The 14,134-nt window shown below is 36.5% G+C and overlaps 1 pseudogene; it reads left to right on the top strand.

The window, feature by feature from the left end:
* Nucleotides 2,748-3,978, top strand: LOC109343424 (annotated as a pseudogene).

Genomic DNA, 14,134 nt, shown 5'->3' with positions numbered 1-14,134 from the left:
CGGAAAATCAACTTATCGTTATCGAATGATAACTTAACCTGATTCACAATTTCCTGAATAACACAATTCATATAAATGGTTAAGTCATCTTTAGTTCATACAAACTAAATCAACAAAAGCCTCTAACATATACAAAACCCAAAAAGAAAGGGCGGAAGTATTAATCATCGCCAACAGACACTAAACAAAGACAGGAACAAACTGAAGTCGTCCTTGTTTTCAACAGTCACAAAATGATAAGCAACTCCAAAGCTAGGGTACTGCCTCTTCCTCAATTCCTCATGCCCCCTCCTGGAATCGCCCGATCCTAATATCCGATTAGAATTTCGGATTTCGGCATTCCGAGTGAAAAATATTTAGAAAGTAGGTATGAGTGTACTCAGAGTCTATATTGACTCAAAATTAAATTACGAATCCAACGGCGCGATCGGAATTCGATTTCGAGTTACGGAACTCAAAAAGACACTTTTTGAGCCATACCGTGTGGATTCGGCCCCGACAGTGGTCCAAAAACGACTGTCTCCAAAAATTATCACAATTTACCACAAAATCGGAAATAAAATTTTAAGAATAAAACTCAACTAGGGTTTCGTCTAATTCTTTACCGAAAATTCCCATAAATTCATTTTCGAATATATAATTAATGAAAATATTAGTAAAATCTTATAATTCAAAATCGTAAAATTCGCGGTGTTACAGTATAGGTCCCATAACAAGCCGATTTGAACGCACCAAAATTATTCCTCGCAAGGATATATGATCGATCTGTTCTAAAGAACTGTACATTTCAGGACGGTGTCGTATCAAACACTTTCTAGACATCCCTCTCATTGATCCTGATTGCAAAGAGGGGTTGTGAGAGATAGTCTAGTTTGTGCTGTGAGAACATCTGATCCAACAGAATACCTCATCCAGGAATACAAGGGACTCGTCTCACCTAGACTCACCCTCAAGACTTTGCCGACGAATCACTGCCATCGTCGTCCCTCTCAACATCTCGGGGCTCGTTCGTCTCCCGTAAATTTCCTCTTCAATACTTCATTATCTATAATGAGTATGCATACTAATCGAGGTTAACCAATTAAATATTTTAATCATTATTTTATATGATCGGTCCAACCTAAGACATCTCCCAAATGAATGCTTCATGTGAGACCTGATCTTACGTCAACACGTAAATAGAGGAATAACATCCCTACCACTACGAACCATCGTTGAATCACCATGGACGGCCACATGACCAAACCTCTTACGGTCAAACGACCTCGTTGTGTGGTATCATGTAATCCTTTTTTGGGCATCTCCCTAAGCACGACATAACAGTCCGAAACCTTGCCCTAAATAGGTGCAAGAACAAATGTACTTGTATAAGTTTGTCAATTTTGGGCACCAGACTCAATCATCTGAGTCATGGTCTTTCCCAAGTGTAAATACACTTCACACCCAAGCTAGGGCTATTGCCTAAACAATCAAACAATCAGAAACACTAAAAAATATTGTATGTCTCTCGCTCAAGCGAGGAACTCATCAAAACAAACTCAATTCTCTTCCTGATTCTCGCCCAAGCAAGGGATTGTCGTTCAAGTGACAAATCCATCAAAAATTGGTCAACATACCTGTCTGGTCCGTGCCCGGGCGAAATACGGTCGCTCGGGCGCCAAAAACGCCAAAAACGGGCCCTCTAGCCCTCACCTTTAACAAAGCAATTCCTTACTTTTATTACTTTCCAAAATTTCATATAGTTATTTACCTTTACAACTTCTTGATGACAAACATGTCATTAGGCTCTCGTAAATATGGGAGTTATCGTTCAGACGACTTAAAAAGAAGTCAAGTCTGTATGGAGCCCTCTCGCTCAAGCGAGAGCTGTCTTGCTCAAACGAGGGCACATCCATTTTTGAGGCATTTGTGGCTTGAGCGAGAGCTGTCTCGCTTAAGCGAGAAAACAATAAGTTCTTTTGGTGCCTCTTTTAGCTCAAGTGAGAGCTGTCTCGCCCCAGCTAAAACACTCGTTTTCTCTAGACACTTCTCACTCAAGCGAGAGTTGTCTTGCTCAAGCGAGAAGAGCTTGAATATCATTTTAATTACTTTTCTCAAGGAAAATATTTCTCATTTATATCACATGTTTTTAAACCTTGAATTTAATAATTATCACACACATATCATTCCCATAATAATCAAATAAACATTATAATTCAATAGTAAACATGGTATTTGCATATATAAGCATAACATAAATCAGTATAAGAAATATAGTTTTACTTAATCCAAACAGACATGCAATTGATTAAGTACAAGCTTTCTTAATACCCAAGGCAGCTCCAAACTTGTGAGGGAGTTTGGAGGTCCGGATGCATATTCGAACACCACTGTGTCACGATGTTTTCTCCCTCACCTCCCTCACTTGAGTGTATCGGGTCGCTAGGTTCTCTGTTTGCAGGTGAACTTACTTGATCCGGTCTCCTCTTGAACTCTTCATTACGCCAAAATAACGTTAATTAGTTAACTGACATCGATCGAATCATAACCGAGCTCACCTACTAGGATAGAAGTTTTCTTGTTGTTGTCAATCATTCTTTTTTCTCCTTCTATAGTTCAGTATATTCTTGTATACTCAACAATTTCAGTTTAAATAGATTCTTAGTAAATGATGTACTTGATGTAAGTATGTTGTGAAAGGGTCAATTTATGATTTTCGCACATGATAAATTGGTCCTTTTTGTCTACCGTGTATGTTCGGAATGACTCTTAACCCATTTTGTTCTTGAAACACAGGAATGCCAGGAATAACTGCTTATGCTGGTTTCTTTGAAATAGGCTCTCCCAAGAAAGGAGATAATGTTTTTGTTTCTGCTGCCTCTGGTGCAGTGGGTCAACTTGTTGGGCAATTTGCTAAATTGACTGGTTGTTATGTTGTTGGAAGTGCTGGAAGTGCTGGAAGTAAAGAGAAGGTGTTTGTCTAAATTATTTGAATGACTTAATTATTCTACAAGATAGTAATTTGAATGCAAATGAGTGAACTTTTTGGGTGTTGTTATTTATGTCAAGTATCAAATTCTGAATTTTGTAAATGAGTATGATTAGGAAGGCCTGAAATCCATTCAATTTATATTTGCTACCCAAGAAAAACACTTAGTCCTCATTTCACTTTAATGTATTGTTACAAAAATTTACAATCAGGTGGATTTATTGAAGAATAAATTCGGATTTGATAAAGCTTTCTTTCAACTACAAAGAAGAGCCGAACTTCAATGCAGCTTTGAAAAGGTCATTTTTTAATAGTTTTGTGTAGAGAAATGTTACTTTAATTTGTTTATTGTCATAAAAATATGTTCAGTTAATTCCCCTAGTAACATAGTGCAAAGTAATGATTATTGGATCAATTAAAATACCAGGTACTTTCCAGAAGGCATAGACATTTACTTTGAGAATGTTGGGGGCAAGACACTCGATGCGGTACTCTTGAATTTGAAAGTCCATGCTCGCATCCCCTCTTGTGGAATGATCTCACAGTATAATCTAACTCAACATGAAGGTGTAACAAATTTGGCAAACCTCATATATAAGCAAATTCGTATGGAATGTTTATGATTACTATCACCTTTATCCCAAATTCTTGGAGTTTCTTTTGCCTCATATCAGAGAAGGTAAGGTTGTGTATGTTGAAGACATTGCTGAGGGACTTGAGAATGGCCCTGCAGCCTTAGTTGGTCTATTTAGCGGCCGCAATGTTGGTAAACAAGTGGTCGTTGTTGCTCGGGAATAAAAAGGATGTGCTTGTGCTATAACATTGTAATCTTTTAAGTTGTACTCTCATTCTGTGTTCAATATTGAGCCTTATTTCTACCTTTAGCTGTGGTGTTTATGACTGTACTAAGGGCTGTGTCTGGGTTGCAATGTAATTCCTTCTTGAGTGACATTTTATGATAATTTCATGATGACAATAAAAAGTGATATTTATGTTTACCTCTTTTTCTTGAAACCGAGTACTTCTGAGCTTTGCATGTAAGTTTTGCTGCCTATTTTTTTTCCTCTTGGCTCAAATAAAAGTATGAATATGATGAGCAGGAATTCAAATTTACATATATATGCAATAAAAATGTAACACAAACCCAGCCATGCAGTATTGAAATTCTCATGCTTCAATCTTCAAGCTTAAATGATTTGCCTCTTTGAGGTGACTTTATTTTTTGTGTGCAAATAATGTGAACCAAAATGTTTTAACATTGCTAGAATTGTTTGACTTTGATCTGGAGTAAAGTGCATTGATTAAGAATCCTTTGCATTTTCTTCTTGCAACATTTCATCTATGTGAATATTATTTGCAAATTCACCATACCAACAAGATTATTCACATTGTGCATTTTCTGTAGTGTGGAGGGAATCCATGCTTTTTGTAATAAACTTCCACAATATGACCCACCTTGCTACAATAATTGCACATCTTTGAATTGTAATCTCTTCCACTTTGTCCTCTTCCATTGTTCACATTGGATCGTTAGAAAATTGATGGAATTACCTCCTCTGTAACCCTTGACTTTGAAACTCCTTCTGCCAGATGAATCTTGACAATAATAGCCAAAAAAAATTGGCTGGTGCATTATTACGATAAATTGCCTCTATTTTTTGCATCAACAATGAGAAAAACTTATTAATGTTAGGCAATAGTTACATCTACATCATATGTAATCTTTAAAAATGTAATTAACAATCACAAATGAACAATTATATAATTATATAATTTTACTAATTGTGTTTAGGTATTTTAATCTTTTATCACTAGAAAAACCTCAAATTGGGGAAACTATGAAAATAGGCACATGGAGGGTTTTAGAAGGCTTTAGAAACCCTTCAAAATCTTCCCCTATATTTCACCTAACTCCCAAACAAGGGAGATGCTTTCTAAGGCCATCTTTTCCTCCTCAAAACTAAACTCTCAAACAAAGCCTTAGTCTCGACTAAAGAACACTAAATGTGCACTTATTGTTTGTTAAATCAGTTTAGGTTTAAATCTTACTCATTACAATCTGGTTGTGTTTCTTTCTGTCATGTGAGTCATTTGCACAACAATCTTCATATTGATGAGTATCCCACTCCGTATAAGACCTTCTCACAATCTTCACCTTAGCGACTATTTCACCCATTAGAAAACATACATAGTACCTACATTTTTACCAGCTCTTCCATTGAACTTCCTTTGCATGAGAGCCAATTGCCCTTCAACATTGAAGTATCTTTGGCGAAGCCACCAAGAGTCCAACCCTTAACTAAACTTGTTGTGCGACTTCTCCAAACTTGTATCATTCTCATATGCAACATGTTGTCTAGCTATAATTTGTTATGAAGTCTTTCGATACAATCAAAACATCTACACTAGAGTTTATCAACATCCACACTCTTCAATAATCCGCCACCAACTGAACCATGAAGCTTCCTTAGGAAGCCTCAAACGATGTCACCAGTGTCTATACTGACATCATAGTTCAAAAGAAAAATGATATTTCACCTCAATGGATTACATCTACCACACACCTTCCATTAATTCCAAACAAGGATCATGCCACACCTTGCATTTGTTCCAAAGCTCAAGATACACCTAATATGTATCAATGTCAGTAACGTACCCTACATCTCTACAAATATGACCCGTGTTATACACTTTCCATCCACGTCATCCAACACTCGTGCTCGACACCTTGAATTTATACAAATACGATTTGTGTCATACACCTTGGTAATGTGTGTGTGCTATATTGGATCGTTAGCAATTGCATATCATTTTCCATATCGCTGCAAAAATATCATAAGAATTCACATTTTCTCTTCTCATAGAGGATCATCCTCTCACACGTCAAGAGAGACATTGTTAGCACCTTTCTTAGAGCTAGATGATCCACCTAGTTATGTGTTCAGCTCTACGGTTTCGTGTCTAGCTCCACCTTCCTATGAGACCGTCCTTTTTATACTATCTAATATGTTTAAAATTAAACCATTATGTTGTTCATCTGTCGTGAGATTTTGATTGTTTCTTGTTGATATCGTTAGCTTGCAACAATTAAAAATGGCACGAAATAATACATACTGGTTGAGTCACGACCAGGTCGCTCTCTTTAAGACGTTTCGTGGCACTGCCCAAAATGTGCAAGCAGACTATCAACCACGCCGTCCCCAAGATAAAACAGCCCAGATGTCTGTTATCGAATTCTTACTGCATTGTAAGAACCGATCTCGAATACATCCACCACAATATGGCTACCAATGTCAATTCTCGAAATTCCCACAATATGGCTACCCGTGCCAATTCAATTCTCGCAATACCCACAATATGGCTACCTGTGCCAATTCTCTTCCCACGATACTAACTACCACTATCAGTTCTTGAAATGTCCACAATTTGGCTACTTGTGCAAATTCTTTACCCACAATACTGACTACCAATGTCAGTTCTCGAAATCCCACTTTGGTTGTCTATGCCAATTCTTAAGTGTCACGGAAAGAAAATGGAGAAGGTTGCCGGAAATGCGTCGGCAGAGTATTAGGGAGGAGAAAGAAAAGTTGAGAGGAAACGCCTTCAATTTGGTGCAAGTTATAATGAGGGGAGAACACCTCTATTTATAACATGAGATTTTTTTCATGTTCCTCATTTCTCCAATGAGGGACTTGGGAGATATTTTTTTCAAAACTCTTCTATGTGGGACTTGGGTGTTTTTTATATTTCACACCACCATGTTCCAACAATCCCCCACTTGAAATTAAAAAAAAAATTCCGAGAATTTTTGTGGTCTCAATAAGATTGTGCATAAACAAATGTGTCATGCGACTTGAACCTTTGCATAGTGAATAAGATCTAGATTTTACTAGAGTGACTCGTAAGTCTTGAACTATATCTCCAGCATCAAACCATACACAACCTTTTCAAAGGTGTATTCTGTAAAGCCTGTGCATTAAAGGTCATGCACGTCTATTCCAGTATAGTGAACGCTCTAGAAATTTATACCCCAAAATTTCATAGGAAGTGGCCCCCACTTCCACATTCACATAGGTGAGTCTATCAAAAATACTCATGTAGCCTAGATACTCCACTCCAATTGGAGTATAGATCTCATTAAGAGTTTTAACTTATCCTTACATATGCTACAGGAATCATGCTTATCGTAATTTTATAGCATGTTCATTCTCATATCACTTCATAACTTGTTATTACCCATTGAACCTATTTCTTGGGATATCCAGCCAGTTAGGTCGGGTTACCATCATGAGTGATCCTCGTTCTAAGGGCAATAATCTCATACTCTTAGAAGTATTATGGACTTTCTCTCTAGCCAGTCCTTTCGTCAAAGAATCTGCTAAGTTATTCTCAGTGCGTACATGATCCACTCTAACAACTCATGTAGAGAGTAACTCTCTAATGGTGTTGTGCTTACGACGTATTTGTTGTTTCTTACCGTTATAAAAGCGGTTCTCAATTTTTTTTTGCAATAGGCACGATACTATCACAATGGATCAACACAGCTGATATGTGTTTTTCCCATAGGGGAATCTCTACAAGCAAACTTCTCAACTAACTTGTTTCTTTATTAGCTGTTGCTAATGCTATCATCTCAACTTCCATAGTGGATTGAGCTAGCATAGTCTTTTTCTTTTTAGACTCTAGATAGTCCATCTCATCATTTATGGCTTCTCGCCACAAATCGACATCCAAAGAAATCAAAACTTTTTGGAGAGTTGATGGATTATCCTCCAATATATAGACCATATAATCATGTTTATACTCTCTAACAATTATTGCTCTCTTACTTCTTCTAGGTTTTATTTCAAACCTTTCATTTTTTATCATTATCTCTAATCACAAGTATGTGACTAGTTGATGTGCCTCCACTATTCCTCAATTTAAAAAGGAATTTCTCTTCATTGAAGTCAACATCGTTAGACTCAATGATCACTTTTGCGTTAAGGTCGTAAAACATGTACGCCTTGTTGTTTACAAGGAAAGCATGTGTTCATAGGAACTAGGAAAGCATCATTGAAAAACTATTGATTTATCTTTGTCATTAACTTTCACATCAAGCTTGTGTAAATATGCATATTTGATTGAAGATTGTCGCGCCCCGATTTTCGGTTGTACGACTATGTTTGGAGTCGTCACTACATCTTATAGTTAAAAATGTAGAAAAATCTTTTAAGCCCAATTACCTTGGGCTTTTGAATTTTTGATATCCAGGTTCGGGAGTCGGTTACAAGGTAGGGAAGGTATTAGTGTAACACCACAGCCCTGACATGCGACCTCCCAAACCCATGAATATATTGAGTGTGCCACCTATTAAGCTTAAATACTCCCTACAATATTTTATTCCCCTCCTAGGGGAGCATTCCGCGACTCAAACCTGTAACCTCAGGAAAAAATAGTCACTATATCACTGAGTCGCTACCATTAAGCTAGACTAGCCATGCCAACCTACCAACTTGGCTCACCAGAGAAACTATACCATCACCCGAGCGCCACGTCAAGCCAGTACAAGGGCACGCTTTTGTCACCAACCTAACACGCAACCAACGCATGCCACACGCCGCATGCAACTCTCACTTAACACTCTCCTCTACAGAAAATACAAGCCTATATTACACCTATCACAGTCTATCGTAGGCTATAAGTCAACTATGAATAGAATACGACCTCACCAAGCCGCCTGACACGCATAAAGAAGCCCCTACTCTGCCAAAGATAGACAGACAGGATCAGATGATTGGCTACACCAACAACATCCAACATAGAACTCTTCATCTACATCAACTATAAATAGGGGTTCTTCCCCTCATACAACATATACAAGACATACACATGCCCAATTCAAGAGAGGATACTCATGACTCCCTCATATAACTTGGGCATTGGACCCCCCGCTCTTTAACCCTACTCTCTATATATATTGAGTGTCATACTTACATATACTATGAATTATGGATCCCCATCCTTAATCATTTACCGACTTGATTATCGGAGAACCCTTTCAGATACCTCCTTGGCGGGCCCAAGCATACTCCAGGCATCTCAGGCTTCTGCCCATCCACAGGAGTGAAGTCCCCCTCGGAGGATATCATCACATCAAACCTTCCAACCCGGCGAACTCCACCCTAAAAACACATTTGAAGACCTCGAGTCAGGCCTTCCCTCACGACTCACCCTCCTGCGACCGAACATGAGAACAATATACAAAGCACATGTATATATAGATAGCTCTTACACAGACCATATACATGACCATAAAAGCTCATAAACTAATGCAAAAATCTATAAGCATCATCTCGAACCATGGTCATGGTATATGTTAAGAATCAAGAGCATAAAGAGAATATGAATTTCATTCATTGAATGAATTATATGGTATTGTATGTAGATTGAATAGAAAAACTACAATGAAAGGCTTACATAGAAGGAAGAAAAACTAATAAACCTAACAACAAAAAACTAAGTAATCAACTAATAAAAGCCCAATACAAAACTAAGTGAAATAACAAAATATATTTCAACATTGATAATTGATTACCATTTTGTTAATCGATTATCCATTACAGAATAACAATTATTTTAACATCCCCGCAAATTGGAATATATCATGCATTCTAAGCATGGAAATAATTGCGGTGAACACAATGATATACTCTATTACCTCCTCTTGCTAGTGATCAAATCTTCATATCCTAATCTTGAAGTCATGATGTGAAGAAATAATGACGCTAAACCACCATTTAGTAGAAGCAATTTCATCCAACGCTTAATCATACTTTTGACAGAATCAAACTAATCATAATGGAAAAGAGAGAAAAGAAATGGATCTTAATCTTGATCCTAATATATTGCTTTAACAAGGAAAAATTAAACACTATAATAGTGTTGTGTGTTTAATAAGAAAGGGAGGTAGAGAAAATAAATATGAATGAAATAAAGGTAATTGATGGTAGGTAAAAATCAAAAGACTTATTTACTAGATTCAATTTAGCTTCCCATCCAAAAACTCAGCTTCTCGTGTTGTGCTTGAAGATGTACTAGTTGTCTTCAATTTGATTGCCTCGGAAGCTTACCTCAACCAAACCATTTTCCATGTAATATATTTGGGCACACTCTCCATAATATTTATATTCACATGTAAACTTCACATCCTGGAATTTATTTAGAAATTCAAATACACCTTAAGTTGCTTTTGAGAGCATTGGCCCAACTACAACACGAGGATTAAGATTAAATTTCTTTGGAAACTCCCATACACCCTGTGTAGGTAGTTCAGATACTACTTTCTCATAGTCCTAAAGAACAAAATAGACTTTTTGAACAATCTTTGAATTTCTTGAGTTGAAACCAAACCAATAGTGGCCATAAGAAACTCCATGAAGAAGGCCAAGATCCATACACCTCTTCCATGAAATATCTTCCACTAAAATTCATACACTGTAATAGGAGAAACATGGTCGCCAAAAGACTTGAATCGGGAAACTTTTCGGATTCATTTCTTACAAGTTTTGGTGAGAGAAAGATCACAAAGATTATATCTTTTCTCTATGTCATTGTTTGAAACACCATCTGTTGTTACTATTGCTTGCAACAATTCTAAATGGCACGAAATAATACTTATTGGCTGAGTCACGACCAGGTTGCTCTCTTTAAGACGTTTCATGGCACTTCCCAAATTGTGCAAAGAGACTATCAATCACACCGTCCTCATGATAAAACAGTCCAATTCTCTATTATATGATGTCTTATTGTATTGTAAGAATCACTCTCGAATACACCCACAATATGACTACCAACGCCAATTCTCAAATTCCCATAGTATGTCTGATCATGCCTATTCTTTTCCCGCAATACTGACTACTAGTATTAGTTCTCGAAATTCCCACTATGGCGGCCTATGTCAATTCTCAAGTGTCACGGAAAGAAAGAGGAATAAGTTTGCCAGAAATGCGCCGAAGAAAAATATGAGGGAGAAAGAAAAAGTTGAATGGAAGCGCATTCAACTTGGGGCAAGTTATAATGAGGGGAGAAAACCTCTATTTATAACATGAGATTTTTTTCAAGTTCTTCATCTATCCAATGTGAGACTTGGGAGTTGTTTTTTTTTTCAAAACTCTTCTATGTGGGACTTGAGAGTTTTTTAGATTTTACATCCAAAGATTCCCACTAATGGTTTTCAACAAACCAAGTTCTAACAATCCCCCCTTGAAATTAAAAAACGATTTCCGAGAGTTTATGTGGTCTCAATAAGATTGTGTATAAATAAAGGTGTCATGCGACTTGAAACTTTGCATAGTGAAAAAGATCCAGATTTTACTAGAGTGACTCATAGTCTGGAACTCTATCTCCGACATAAAACCACACACAACATTTTCCAATGTATATTCTGTAAAGCTCGTTATTAAAGGACATGCACTTCTATCCCAGTATAATGAATGTTCTAAAAATGTATGCCCCAAAATTTCATAGGAAGCGGTCTTCACTTCCATATTCACATAGGTGAGTCTATCAAGAGTGCTCATATAGCCTAGGTACTCCACTCCAATTGGAGTATAGATCTCATTAAGAGTTTAACTCATCCTTACATATGCTATAGGAATTATGTTTCTCATAATTTTATAGCATGTTTATTACCATATCACTTCACAACTTGTTATTACCCACTAAACCTATTTCTTAGGATCTCCAGTCAGTTAGGTCGGGTTACCATCATGAGTGATCTTCGTTCTAAGGGCAATAGTCTCATACTCTTAAAAGTGTTATTGACTTTCTCTCTAGCTAGTCCTTTCGTCAAAGGACCTGCTAAGTTATTCTTAGTGCATACATGATCCACTCTAACAGCTCTTATAGATAGTAACTCTCTAATGGTGTTGTGCTTACAACATATTTGTTGATTCTTACCATTATAAAAGTGGCTCTCAATTTTTGTAATAGCCGCGATACTATCATAATGGATCAACACAGCTGGTATCAGTTTTTTTCATATGAGAATCTCTCCAAGCAGGCTTCTCAGCTAACTTGCTTCTTCACTAGCTCTTTCTAGTGCTATCATCTCAACTTCCATAATGGATTGAACTAAAATAATATGTTTCTTGTTAGACTTTAGATAGTTAATCTCATCATTTATGGCTTCTCGCCACAAATCACCATCCAAAGAAGTCAAAACTTCTTGGAGGGTTGATGGATTCTCCTCCAATATATAGATCATATAATCACGTCTATACTCTCTAGCAGTTGTTGCTCTCTTACTTCTTCTAGGTTCTATTTTAAACCTTTCATTTTCTGTCATTATCTCTAATCACATGATGTGACTAGTTGATATGTCCCCACTATTCCTCAATTTGAAAAGGAAATTATATTTCATTGAAATCAATATAGTTTAGACTTAATGATCATTTTGCGTTAATATTATAAAACATGGACGCCTTGTTGTTTACAACATACCCAATCAATACACATTCATAGGCTTTATGAGTTTAACTTTCTAGGGGCATATTATCATAAATGATCTCATGAGCAATTCTATGTATCTCAATGGACCGAGACTCTGTTGATTTATCATTAGTCATATGATACTTAGGTAACGACTAACAGCATATTTTTTAGTCTCAGCTTTCTTAGTACCATATTTCATTTCAAGTTCATACCAAATTAATTTGACAGACTTGTATGGACTACAGAAACCATAGAGATCATCAGACAACTCATTCAGAATAAAATTCTTACACAAGTAGTTATTTTCATTCTAGATAACTATTTCAATAACATAGTTTATCATTTTTCTCTTTTTTAGCTTTTTCCGACAACATTGGATACTGGTTTTAAGAACGTGAGCAAATTTTCTCATAGTGAAGAAAATTTTCATCTTATGTTGCCATTATTTGAAATTTGTGCCATCAAACCGAAATAGTTTGTTCAGGTCAAAACTGTTCGGTCCAGTAATATTATCTATGAATGTCATTGCAGTAAAAACGTCTTAAAATTGTTGTTAGCGTTGCTTGTAACAATTCTAAATGACACGAAATAAAACTTACTAGTTGAGTGACGACCAAGTCGCTCTCTTTAAGACGTTTCTTGGCAATGCCCAAATTGTGCAAGCAGACTATCAATCATGTCGTCCCTATAATGAAATAGTCCAGTTCTCTATTATATGATGTCTTACTGCACTATAAGAACCGCTCTCGAATTCATCCATAATATGGCTACCAGTGCCAATTCTCGAATTCCTACAGTATGACTACATGTGCCAATTCTTTTGCCACAATACTAACTATTAGTGTCAGTTCTCGAAATTCTCAGACTGCATGTGTCAATTCTCAAGTGTCACAGAAAGAGAGAGAGAAGTTTACCGGAAATGCGTCGGCAGAAAATATGAGGGTGAAAGAAAAGGTTGAATGAAAATGCATTCAACTTGGACAAGTTATAATGATGGGAAAAAACTTTTATTTATAACCTTAGATTTTTTTTAAGTTCCTCGTCTTTTACACCCAAAAATTCTCACAAATGGTTTTCAATAAACCAAACTCCAACACCATCAAGCTCCAGCATCCTATTTGTTTGCATCATCGTGTGCTGCACCTTCATCCTCACTTTATGGTTCTGCATCATCCGTACCTTGTCCTGCTTCAACTCCTTCCTTGTTTGGTTCAACTCTAAGTTGGAAATCTTGTAGTGTTTGTGGGGAAGAGTGTAGAAGTTCAAACTTGAATATGAATGATGATTCTTTGTTAAATTTTGGAAGTGAAGAAATATAAACAGAAGCGATCAAGAGAAATAATTATCCGTTGATACATAAAAAACATAAAGAGTATACGAATTTCATTCATTGAATGGATTACATTAAATAGGAGGTCTGGCTGTGTTTCCTTTTGTCATATGAGCTAATTTGTAGATCAACTAATTTGTTAAATAGACATATATTTTATTGATATATAAGAGCTAGTTCCATTATGCCATACATATCTTTATCTGGAACGAGATATTTTTATGGGTATCATACAAAGAAAACAAATTATAATTTAACTTTTCCTAAACGTGTCACAAATTGTGGAATTGTGAACATATCCCAAAAGCCAAAAACCAAACACTATTTCCACTTTATATAGCGCGTATTCCTGCTGTCATCCA

Source organism: Lupinus angustifolius, chromosome LG03, assembly GCF_001865875.1.
Source record: "Lupinus angustifolius cultivar Tanjil chromosome LG03, LupAngTanjil_v1.0, whole genome shotgun sequence".
Lineage (NCBI taxonomy): Eukaryota > Viridiplantae > Streptophyta > Magnoliopsida > Fabales > Fabaceae > Lupinus > Lupinus angustifolius.
This window is presented reverse-complemented; position numbering and strand designations above follow the sequence as displayed.